Genomic DNA, 12,911 nt, shown 5'->3' on the forward strand with positions numbered 1-12,911 from the left:
TCTTCCAATCACAGAAAACCAGTAAATCTTAAAAACACGTGGCTAAGGATTTGAAAATTAGAAAAAGGCATAAGTTGAATATATACATAACTCAGAGGGAGCATCATCTTCATAATTCTTTAAATTAAATGCTCTCGTCATCTCATAACATTCATGTTCATATGCCTAGATGAATAACAATACTACACTGAACTCAATATTATCCATTATTCCCTACTATTTATATTCTTTAATGGATAGATTATATATTGTAATTTGTTGATTACTAACTAATTGCATGCTAGTCTAGAATGCCTCTTGCATGGCGGATACAGTTGATGTGTATTACATGTTGGTAATAGATATAGGCTCTCGTGTGCCATAAACTAAATTATAAATGGCTTATTTGAACCTATCAGGTATAGGTTTTAAGGGAAAATGTTCAATTTACAGACGGCATGCTGCCAAAATTTCGTTAAAATTTTTCCAAAAAAAAAAAAAACCATGTACAACGATAATTATAATAAAATGAATGTTAAAATATTTTTGAAAGGAGAAGTAAAAGTTATGAATCATAAGAAATGAGGCAATGTAGGCTTAGTTCATTTAAAAAAGCATTCATGACTAATCATGCCTAAAAGACTTTAAACACTATCACAAAAAAATAAATAAATAAATAAAAATAGTGACATTTTATAATAATAATAATAATAATAATCTAAAAACTAATAATAATAATAATAATAATAATAATAATAATAATAATAATAATAATAATAATAATAATAATCAAAGGGCAATGTGCAAACACCCATGGTTCACAATCTTTGAATCACATATTTACAAGTGAAAAGCCAAGTAGCAGGTATAATGCACAAAAAGGTAGGATGCAACCAAGTCAGTACTTTGAGTAAATAATAAAATGAAAAAGAAAAAAAAAATGAAAAACAACTGATAATAAATTGTAACTCATGTTATTTCTCCCACGAAATCATCTTGAGTAGCACAATCGTTGTCCATGATCTTCATCCTAAGTTCGGAGACCTCACCACGTATGGTGAATACATAATTCACATTCCATTCTGGCTGAGACCCTTGCCCTATATCAACCATTTGTACATAATAATGACCAAACTTGTGTAATATACATTACAATGATCACTTTTACCATTAAGCACATAGCTTAAATGCCCATTGTAAGTACAGTAATCCAGCTGTCAACAAAAATTGTTCACTTTCCTTCTATAATTTCTTAGGCATAAATTCAAACTGATTAAAGACCCACCTGACGTAATGCTGCTTTTTTGCTCCTAAGTACGACAAAGGAGAATGACATAAGGATCCATGTTACCTTCTCGTAAGCACCTAAACTCATCAAAAGGGCAATAGAGGACTCAAATATTAGACATAAATTTATTTAATTGGAGAATAGGGTAGAAGGACAGACTAACCTCATGTCCTAAAAAATTAATCAACTATTTGAAAGGTCTTAAACACCATTATAGAAAAAAACTATAAAATGATTTTCACGACTAAACATGCTTGAAAGACTTTAAACATTATTACAAAAAAAAAAAAAAAAAAGATAAAACAACCTCCATAACTAAAGGTGTTTCAATCTTAAGATAATAATTATTGGTAGTTGTTTATTAATGAATTCACTCGGTTTTATCTTTCAAAAAATTAAAAGGTAATTACACATATAATATATATAAGTAGTTGCAAGTATAGTTATGTGTGTATCTTCTCATGGTTATTCAGAGACCCTTTTATCCTTTCGATTTTATAGGCTACCTTTCAAGTGTGCAACTCAATGGAAATATGTGAAGTCACTGCTTAACTTTAAATACTAACATCATTTTTTTCATTATTGATATTACCACCGTACAAATTGTGTAATATGCATGATCATGAAATCTTTGTGAATTTGTTATATCATATAATTATTTTTCCTGATTATACTGAGCATCTGCTCTTCATTTGTATACTAATTTTTTTTAATGACTCTTAATTTGTAGGGCTCGCGGCTGTCATAACATCAGCACGATACCATGCATGTATGCACTACAGTCATCGAATGCAACTTTTGATTATTTCTTTATAATTTTTATTGTTGTTTGAACAAATGGAATTTTGTATTTTAATTTGAATTTGTACTAGTATTTGTATTTGAATTTTGAATATTTTGAAAATTTTTTTGTTATCTGAACAAATGTTATTTCTTTATTTTAATTGAATTTTTATTTAGATTCAAAATTTTGAATGATTTACGAATTTTGTAGTAATTATAGCTTCAGGTTATTATGCGAAAATGTAATTATAGATTTTTATTGTGGTTGCTCGTTAAAAAAAAATAATATTAAAGGTTTTTAAATTTTTCTAATTTTTAGTGAAAGATTCAAATTTATCACTAATAGTAGGGTATTCGTGACGAATTTGAATCCTTCGCTAATACCCTACTATTAGTGACAAATCTGTAATTCATCGCTAATACCCTACTATTAGTGACGAATTTGTAATTCGTCACTAATACTCTACTAGTAGTGACGAATTTTAGCTGATCCGATCTAGAATTTATAATGATGGTATTAGGGTTTTAGTGACGGTTATAATCCGTCACTAATACTCCATTATTAGTGACGAAATTTTGAATTCGTCACTAAAAGTTAGTAGTAACGGTAAATATAGCAACTATTTTAAAACCGTCACTAATACTCATAAATTCTTCACTAATACTATTAGTGACGAATTTATAAGTATTAGTGACGAATTTGATCCTTCACTGATACCCTGATTTTTTATAGTGAAAAAATAAAGGCTATCCTCACATTGGAATCCCTAAAGGTGTGCGAAGACATAACCCTCAATAATCCCTGTAAGGATTAATTTCTCATTGAATTTATTTCATATTTAAGGTTTGTTCTACCTAACCTTTAAATATTGGGAGGCCTTTCGAAATACAAACTCCCCTTCCTCCGATTTCTCAAGGGCATGTTGTAGATTCCCTATTTTATCCGGTCATTATATAGCCAAACTTGGGGGATTTTTGTTCTTTAATTTAGTCTTTTTAGTCGTCATTTTTAAGTGTCATCAAAGGTCTTCACCTAGAGTGGGTCTCTTTTTTTTTTTTTATCTCAATTTTACCGAGCGAAATTTAGTTTTTGTTAATTGGGTGTTTTGTACAAATTTTTTGCATGCATTCATGAGTAGTACATATACATCATTTTAAGTCTTTTGTCTTGGGTTGCTCTATTGAGCCTTCTCAATCCACCCATGCACACGAGAGAAATTTTTATATTAGTTCATATGTTGAGCCATGGGCCTATTTTGGGCCAATTTTGTGGAGCCCATTTTGGGCCAATTTTTGAAAGTGGCACCCTTTGGCATAATTTTGGATAATTGGGAGGCTCAATTTTGGCCAAAAACAACATTGAAGCCCAACCTCAGCTGTCACGGACCGAAAATTTTTCTCTATATATATATATATATAATTTTTTTAAAATAATATGACATGTCTTGTGACAACTCAAATAATAATGGAATTTAAAAATAAAGAGAGAGGGAAATAGAAATAGAAATAGAAGGAGGCCGTAGACTTCGTCGACGAACGCGGAGGGAAATAGAAATAGAAACAGAAGGAGGGCGTAGACTTCGTCGACGAACACAGAGTTTCGTCGATGAAGGCTTTAAGGATTTCGTCGACGAAGCCCTGTGTTCTTCGATGAAGAAATACCGAAAGGGGTTTTGATGCCGACTAAATTTCATCGACGAGGATTGAATTTCGTCGACGAAATTAATGAGAATTCGTCGACGAAATCCCCTGTCTATATATATATATGAAAAATCCGATTTTTAAACTTCATTTTAAGCTTCCTCTCCACTCTCTCTCTCTCTCTCTCCCCTTCGGCCCTCTCTCTCTCTCTCTCTCTCTCTCTCTCTCTCTCTCTCTCTCTCTCTCTCTTTCTCTCTCTTCGTTTTTGGGCCATTTTTATGCCGGATCGACAATCCGAAGTCACCACGACGCTCCTGGGGAAGTTCTCTCCAAATCTGCCGGAGCGAATTGTTGGTGAAAGCAAGTTGAAAATCATCCCAGAATTGAGGTAAGGCTTTTTAAGCCAAATTTGGTCTTGTGATAGTTGTAGGAAATTATGTATGTATGAAAATACTGAAGCTTAATACTGGAAATTTTCAGTTTCAGGGTATTGAGCAAGAAATCCTACGAGGGTTAGGCTAGGATATTCTAGGGGCTTTCTCAGTAGCCAGGAAAGAGAATAAACTAAGGCAGTTATTTTCCATGCAAGTTATTATTAATTATGAGCACATTTATTTTCAGAAAAGCATATGCTATATTTGTTTATCACATATGAAATGTATGTTTGGAAAATACTGCTATTATGATTAAAATGTATATGTATGTATAACATGCTAGAAATGATGATTTTAGAATATGAGGTATGACTTTAAACGGTACATGTGTGGCATGAACATTATTTTATGCGAAGTGAATCATGATATGAATGATTTTACGAGCAAAGCATATTTTCAGGTATCTTGAAAAGACGAGTTATGCTATATTGAGTTTGACGAATATATGATAAATGAGTTATTTTCATAATGTAAATACCTGAAACGATTCTGGCACGAGGCCACATGTATGATTTCGGCACGAGGCCGTATTTATGTTATCGGCTCGAGGTCGTATTTACTATGATTTTGGCTCGAGGCCGTATGTATGATTTTAACGCGAGGCCATATTTATAAAATGTTCGGCACGAGGTTGTATTTACAAAATTATGTACTATATGTTATCAAAACCCGGATGTTAGTTTAGTTCAGTTTAGGAGCTCGGTATCATAGCTATATGTGTAGATCAGATATCTACGTCAGATTAGTGCTAACCATCCCATGAGGAGATGGGAGATGGATAGTCGATGTGGCTTTCAGTAGAGTGTGGACGTCCACCTGGCAGTCCAGACCAGGGTGTGGCGGGCCCATCGTACTTAGAGACATATTTGATTCGGCAGTGGTCGGCCAACCATTGTCGGGTCCCGCCTTCGGGATACACAACCCGTCATGGGGGGTAATACATGACACCAGCTAGCTATTCATCCTGGGTATATTTTCAGTATTACAGTTATAACAGATGTTTATGTATGTTATGTTTTATTAATAAATATGAAAGTTTATGAGAACATAATACTTTATGATGAATGTTTACTGATACATGGAATGTACTGCATATGTATAATTGCATTAAATGTTCATGTTGCCACACAACTGTATTTAGTTTATTTTCCCTTACTGAGAAGTGTATCACTCCCAAACTTGATTAATTTTTCAAGAGCCCCTGAGAGACCGGCGGGTCAAGGCCGCCGTTGAGTCAATGAGATTACCCTGTGAGGAGGGTAAGATTTTGTAATAGGGTCAGAGATATTTTGTGTTTGACTCTAGAGACATTTTAAAATGTATATGAGGATGTATAGAAGTATAGTTTTATAATGTTATAGAAAGCTCTGGTATTATGCTTTATGGATGGATGTTTGGATTTTATGTTTACTGCTGCTTAGATTTCCGCTGTGACTGAAATGTGTCCCCGTTATCCACGGGTTTGGGTTGACCATTTTATTCATTAGATTTTATTTTATATTAAGGAAAATTTAGGGTCGTTACATGTCTGCTCTAATACCAAATATAATATACACATAATCAACCCAGTCCAAAGTGGGATATCAGGGATATACCTGTTGATAAATGCTTACTATCTATGCAGCAGAAAACATAAAAATACTCAAACCTTATATATACAATACTAGAGTGCTATAACCTCCATACATATATAAATACAACCCCCAATAATCCATGAAATTCCCTAGTGATTATACAAAAACATATCTCTCAACTCAAACACTTACCCTGAAACCAGGGCAGTACCACAACCTCCCCTACCTCGGAGCTCACTCTATCTTTCTACTTGGATCTCCTGAAATGTTTGAATTCTCGGGGTGAGACACCTCTCACTAAGTGGGAATAAGTTAATATCAGTGTGTGGCAGATGAGTTTTATATAATCAAGACGTAGCTATTAATTCAACTTAAAGACATTTCTGTGTATATACATATATCATAACTCACACCTATGTCATTTCAAATACACACTTTCTATTTGAACATACTTTTAACTATGATAAATAATTCTGCTTTTGTAAATCTATATATATATATATATATATATATATATATGTACATAACTGTGAAAACTTCCCTAGATGGATAACTGTAATCATGAATTAACCCCACATGATCGGGTTGTGTGGCCCGTAGGCTAAACTTAACCGTGGCTGGCCCACCAAGTTAAGTCAAACTATATTTGTATCTGTAACTGTAACTGTAACTGTGAGTATGATTGGCTTGCCCAGCCTAATCTGGACTCTAGGGGGAACCTCTACTCTCCTCTGGCCTAATCAACTAATTACCAACACTTTATATGAAAGTGTGGCTGCACTACTACAACTGTATAGAAACGGTACCGGACTCTCTGTAAATCTCTGGTCCATCAGAGTTTTGATACTATATAATACTATTTATAAATATTACTATGTTACCATGATTCTATATAAAATATAATACTATGAATTTGTATAAAACTGTGTATCATGGTTCTGTATAAATCTGTAATATCATGGTTCTGTAAAATCTATGGATCTGTATAAACTATATATATACATCATGGTTCTATAAAATCTGTAATACTATGGTTCTATAAAATCTGTAATATTATGAATTTGTATAAAACTATAAATCATGGTTTTGTAAAATACTGTATATAAACTCTATATTTAAAACTATCATTTCTCATGCCACACAGTTTGAGCGGTATTCATAATATAATAATTTGTATGAGAAAAATTGTATTTTCCCTGCTGTATGGGATAAACTATAATTCTCTACTGTAAATAATAATATACTCATCTCTCGGGTTTATCGACATCCCAAATACCAAGCTTTTCCAAAATACGTACATATATGTAAAATTATAATTTTCATACCCATAACTTTCATACTCTATAATCTTGTAATCGCATGTTATACTTTAATCAGTGCAATTTTCTAAATTTACTTATGTAACTTATTCCCCTTACCTGTTTCCTAGAGCTATTCCTACAAGGAACCCAAAACTATGTCTGCGGCACTCGCACAAACCTGTATCCATATACCCTAACTCAATCAGCTCAACTCCAGAATATTTACCTTTTTAATACTCTTAAGCCTATATTCTTTCAATAATTAATTAAACCTGAAAATAACTTCCTTACCCTAGGTTTGGAGTGGTTCTTGGGAAGTCTGAATAGCGAAATCTCTCCGGCTTACCCTAGGTTTGGAGTGGGTCAAGTTTGGGTCAAGGCAGGGTGACCCAGGTTTGGGTTGACTTGAGTAAGGGCTTGGGTTAACTTGAGTACTTGGATCTTGTTGAACTAGGTATTTGGGTTGGGTTTGACTCGGATCCGGGTCTGTTGACCCATGTATTCAGGTCTATTAACCCAGGCATTCCAAGTTGACCTAAGTATTTAAGTCCTTTTAGGGCATTCAAGTTAGGTTGAACCAAATTTTTAGGTCAGTCCCCTCGAGTCTATTTAGGTTTTGATAGGGCTTTGTGAATAGGATGGGAGTGATTTGGGTTCTGGTTTTGAAGAAATAGGTTTAAACAAGTATATAGTAATTGTATTAAAAAAAACTCTTATGATTTGTACTACTGAATCCTCCTTTAAACTCAATTTCAAACTCTTTCAAACAACCATTTTCATCTAAAAATGATACAAATTGATTTGGTCATTATACTTGTTTAATCATGCAATGATCCCAAACCGTTTAGACATAGATTAGAAGGGGAGAGTGAAAGCCCTTACTTAATAAGATACTCCTCCTTTCTCTTGGTCATCCTTTAATGTCATTTGCAATCTCTCCATCCCCTATTCACAGACTCTCACTGTGAGAACATGCTAATCGAATCCAACTTCTCTGCTCCTTCTTACTCTATTATTTTCACCTCCACAACTCCATTAGCCTTCTCACAAATTTCTACAACGCTCAATACGATCCTCCTCTAGCTCTCTATGTTGCTTTTCTTTTTCTAATACTACTTAAGTAACTCTCCAATGTCAATAAATAAATGGAGGTGTCGTCCTTTTTAAAAAAAAAAAAAAAAAAACCAAAAAAAACAAAAACAAAAAAAAAAAACAAGAAAAAAAGTAACTCTCCAATGTGTTCTCTCTCTAAACACTCTTCTCCTTGCTTTCTGCTCTTTCTCATCTTGCTACCCAAGTAACTCTATAGGGTATCTCTCTCTAAACACGTTTTTCCTCACTTTTTTCTTTGTATCCTCTTGCTGCTCAAGTGACTCCCCCAAGGTGTTCTCTCTTCTCTCTACCTCAATCTCTATATTTATAGACCAAAGAAGGGGGACAAGATCCTGATTTGCACAAGATTTGCTTAGGGGCTAGTAGAAGATAGTGTAGTGGAGCAAGCTTTGGGGAGCCTATTGGGGAATAGGTAGTTGCTGGTGGGGGTAGAGTAATGGAGCAAAAAGGGCATACTAGGAGCAAAAAGGGGTAGTGGGAGTAGGAAGGGAAAAGGGCTACTTATAGAGATCCTCTAGGGGTCGAGCAGGGTATTGTTTAAGGCTTCCAAAATCAGCCCCAATTGGACTTTAAATTGAGTACAAGCCCACTGTGGGCCCTAAATGTAAAAGTAGGCCCAAATTGGGCCTTAAGTCCAGCACAAGCCCACTGTGGCCTCAAACGTAAAAGCTAAGCCCAAAATTTGGGATTTCTATGTTAGGTTGCCAAAAACCTTGGCTTTGATCTTTTGTGTGTGCACGTGGATGCGGCCAAGGTGGATTTAAGCAGCTTAAAGATAGGAGGCTCAAGTTTTTTTTTTTTTTTGGTTGTATTTTTCTTGCATAATAAAATGGATGATTGTAAGAAATAAAAGACTTCATAACGCAAACCTAATGATTGAGCATTTACTTCAAGATGATGAGAATGAATGAATTAAGACATAAGGAGAGTCCCCTCTAGGTAAAGACCGTAGAAGGCATTGCCCTAAAAACATAAAGTTTTAAGAAAGATAGAAAATGAACCAAAAACTCCCTTAAAATTCACTTGATTTTGTGCTATAATGCCCAGAAAAATATGGGGCATCTACATCTAGACAACCTGTATAGTCAACATCAGAATACCCAATCATTTTGAGGTGATCCGATCACCTATAAGTGAGCATGTAATCCTTAGTACCTTACAAATATTTCATGACTTTCATTGCAGTCCTCCGATGACTCACCCTAGGATCACTCAAGTATCTATCAAGCGCATCAATTGCATAAGCAATGTCAGGACAGGTACATACTTGAGCATATAGTAGACTACCAACTACTAGAGAATAATGAGCCTCTTTTATGTGTTTTTATCATCATCATTCTCAACACATTATTTTCTTAAAAGTTTCTCACCCTTTACCACAAGTTTTGCACATGATGAACAAGATTGCATGTTAAATATGTTAAGAACTCTCTCGGCATAAGTTGTTAAAGATAAACCAAGAATACCACTTGACCTATCACGATGTATTTGTAAGCCTAGAACAAAAGAAGCATCACCAAAATAAGCCACTAGGGTCATCAGAACATGGAATGAATCCTTCTTAGATATTGGAGAGAATGTTTCTTTATGATCAATTCAATATGGCTTTGGATCTTTCAACCTCATCTGAGGAATCATGTTTGGTTTTGAAAACCCATTTACATCCACCTGCTTTATATTCGCCAAGTAACTCCACCAAGTCCGAGACTTGTTTGTGACCCATAAATGTCAGTTCATCTCATATAGCATCCATCCACTAAGGGATTTGAGGACTGATTGCAGCTTCTTGGAAACTAACCAAATCATCATTAATTCCCATATCATATTTATGTTCCCGCATATACCACATGAAACCATCTGAAATTACAAGTCTACTAACTCTCTGAGATCTCCTCAATGGAGGATCAATGATCTGCGGACCTTGGCCTCCATCATCAACTAATATAAGATCATGAACCATAACTAGTAGAATGATAATGTTCTCTTCTTGTGAAAACACAACATTTGAATGTGATATTGTTGTTAGAGGAAGTACAACATGTTCCTCTAGTGGGGGAAAAAAAATTGATGTGTGATTACAAATCATTTCTAAGGATCTCATCTCCACAAAAAAAAAAAAAAAAACAGCTCAATCTGACTCAAAATCTCTACTGGTATTTTAAGGACAATAAAATTTAAAGCCTTTTGAGCCAATGTATTTTACAAACACATTTGCTAGACATCTGATTCAAATTGTATATAGTTATTTTTAATGCATCTACACCATAAATTAGAAATTAATTCTAAATTAGAAAAATCTCTATGCATGTTGTCAAGGATACAAAGCAGATGGATATGTATGTCAACAGCTCTATGAATTGTGTACATTGTAATCTAATATTAATAGAAAAAGACTTGTATTTTTTTTTTTTTAATTATTTAACTTAAAATTGTCTTTTATAAATTATTAAATTTAGACTTAAAAGCATTAATGTTTTAATATTGTTGGTCACTTTAGACTTTATAATTGTATAGCATGTACAACCAACCTTACTCCTCTCTCAATCAAATGCATGATGTGTGTCTACAATAAATTAACAATCCCCATGATATTACAAACAGTCCATGGTGAATCTAGGCACATTCAACCTAGTGAGGGTACGGCAGATACTCTAGTGGAATTTTAGATAAATTCTAGTCATTATTTGAACAATTACTTGTAGCTAATTGAACAATTTTCCTATTAAAATTTTATATATATGCAGAATATTGAACTATTCAACACACAATCTCAAATTTTCTCCCAAACCCAATACACATTTCTTTATGACTTTTTGTTTTTTTGGTAAAGAAAATTCTTTGAATCTCCATTGCATACAATCATTTGCCACAAAAATAATAGTTGTCATAACCCACTAATTGAGTTACAGAAAGCTGTTATGCACACATCAGACAGACATAAGGAATTGTCTGCGCAGAATTGAAGAGAAGAGGAGAGAAGAAAGATTTCTGAAGTGGGTTGAAGTCACTTTCATGACGCACATCACATCCATTGGATATTGTCAAGGCCGTGGAAACGGGTGGACTGTCGCTAAATTTTCTTCCTATTATTTCAACACAGAATGATGTAATCGATCGGTAGGGTTTAGGGTTTAGTGGTTGCTGCCTAACATGAACATTTACCATTACGTGCATACTGCATCACAAGTGCCTCACAAGGTTGACCTCTTCTCTTCTCATATTCTGGTTTCATTCCAAGTCTTCCACCTTCTCCAAATGCTTCCATCATAAATCATAAATCATGGCGAAGATATCGCTTACACAAATTTTTTCTTCCTTTTCTTTCTTTTTATAATCTTTTTCATTTTTTGATGTGTGAGACCTTCTATTAAGTCTGTAGAAGCAGCCCAATTATTAAATCTCCAACAGTTCCCAGAATTCCAAGAACTAGTTGAAAATGGCTCTCGGAGGCTTAGTGTTTTTCAATGCTTGAGAAAGAGGTTTTTCTGGAGGAGTTTGCTAGGCTTTTGAGGAAGAAAAAAATAAAAAAAAAATTAGATGTTCCAAAAGAATCAACATGATCTTCCCATCAAATCTCCTTATCCAATAAAAATGCATCAAAGAGTGAGTGTCACACGGTAGGGTTCACATATAATTTTATGGAACCTATTGTTTAGTGTGTTTTCATTGGATAGGGGGGGTCTGATAGTGGTCCTCCCGAATGACCTAATTTTTTCTAGAGGTTTTTTTGGATATTACATCTAGTATCTCTCAAAAAGACATAAGGAATGGACCCACATGTAGGGCTCACACACGTGGGATTCACACCCTTTGTCTTCTTGGGAGATTTTAGGATATAATATCTTGGGGTACTTGTTCCTAAAAAATTTACTAGAAATTTTTTACGTGTAAGATTTGAAAATTATTATAGGATGGCACATTAATTAATACTTAACCCTACACAAGTGAAAGATATGATTTGAAGTAGACCTAGCAAAGCGAATCGGGTCGGTTTATCCGTGGCGGATAAGGCGGATTATCAGGTGAAAAAATCATAATCTATATTCGACTCGTTTAAGTGGCGGATTAGGCGGTTTTGGGTTGGATAATTCATGGCTGATGAGCGGATAATCCACCATTCGCAAATATAATTTTATTAATAATTTATTCTTTGTCATAATAATTTAAATTGTATACAATAACTTGCAAGTAGTTTGTGTATTAACTTTTTTAGTAACTATATTAATCATTCAATCTATCATAATAATTTAAATTGTATACGATAATTGATTGAGACATTTTTTTTTTCCCGAATCCTTGTAATGCACTACAAAAAATTAAAAAATGGGATTAAATATTTTCATTTTAATCTTCACATTATCAACATTTTTCTTTCAGATTTTCAAATATATTTTAAGAGAAAGAAAAAAATTTACAATCATCTAGTTCATCATAAAAATAAAAATAAACCACAGCTTCTCTTAAAATAAAGGCAAGACATGCTTGACTGAGCTCTCTTAACCATGTTTGGTGGGCAGAAAATCCACGCCCCATTATCCTACAACTTATATAGCGCAAGTCAAACACCTAACAAATAACTGTCATAAACTCCAATCTATACACCAGTCCAATCTTGCCAAACAAATACACCCAAAGAGAACTTTGCCTACAATAGCCTAGAGTGGATGATTTTGCTTTCCTGGGTAGCAAATAGTTTACGAAAAAAAAAAATTCTATAATCTGAATTCATTTTTCACTTTCCTCAGCAACCAAGCATAAGGCAATAAACCACAAAGTTCACTCATTAGAACACTCGCCA

The sequence above is a fragment of the Malania oleifera genome, chromosome 13 (assembly GCF_029873635.1).
Source record: "Malania oleifera isolate guangnan ecotype guangnan chromosome 13, ASM2987363v1, whole genome shotgun sequence".
Lineage (NCBI taxonomy): Eukaryota > Viridiplantae > Streptophyta > Magnoliopsida > Santalales > Ximeniaceae > Malania > Malania oleifera.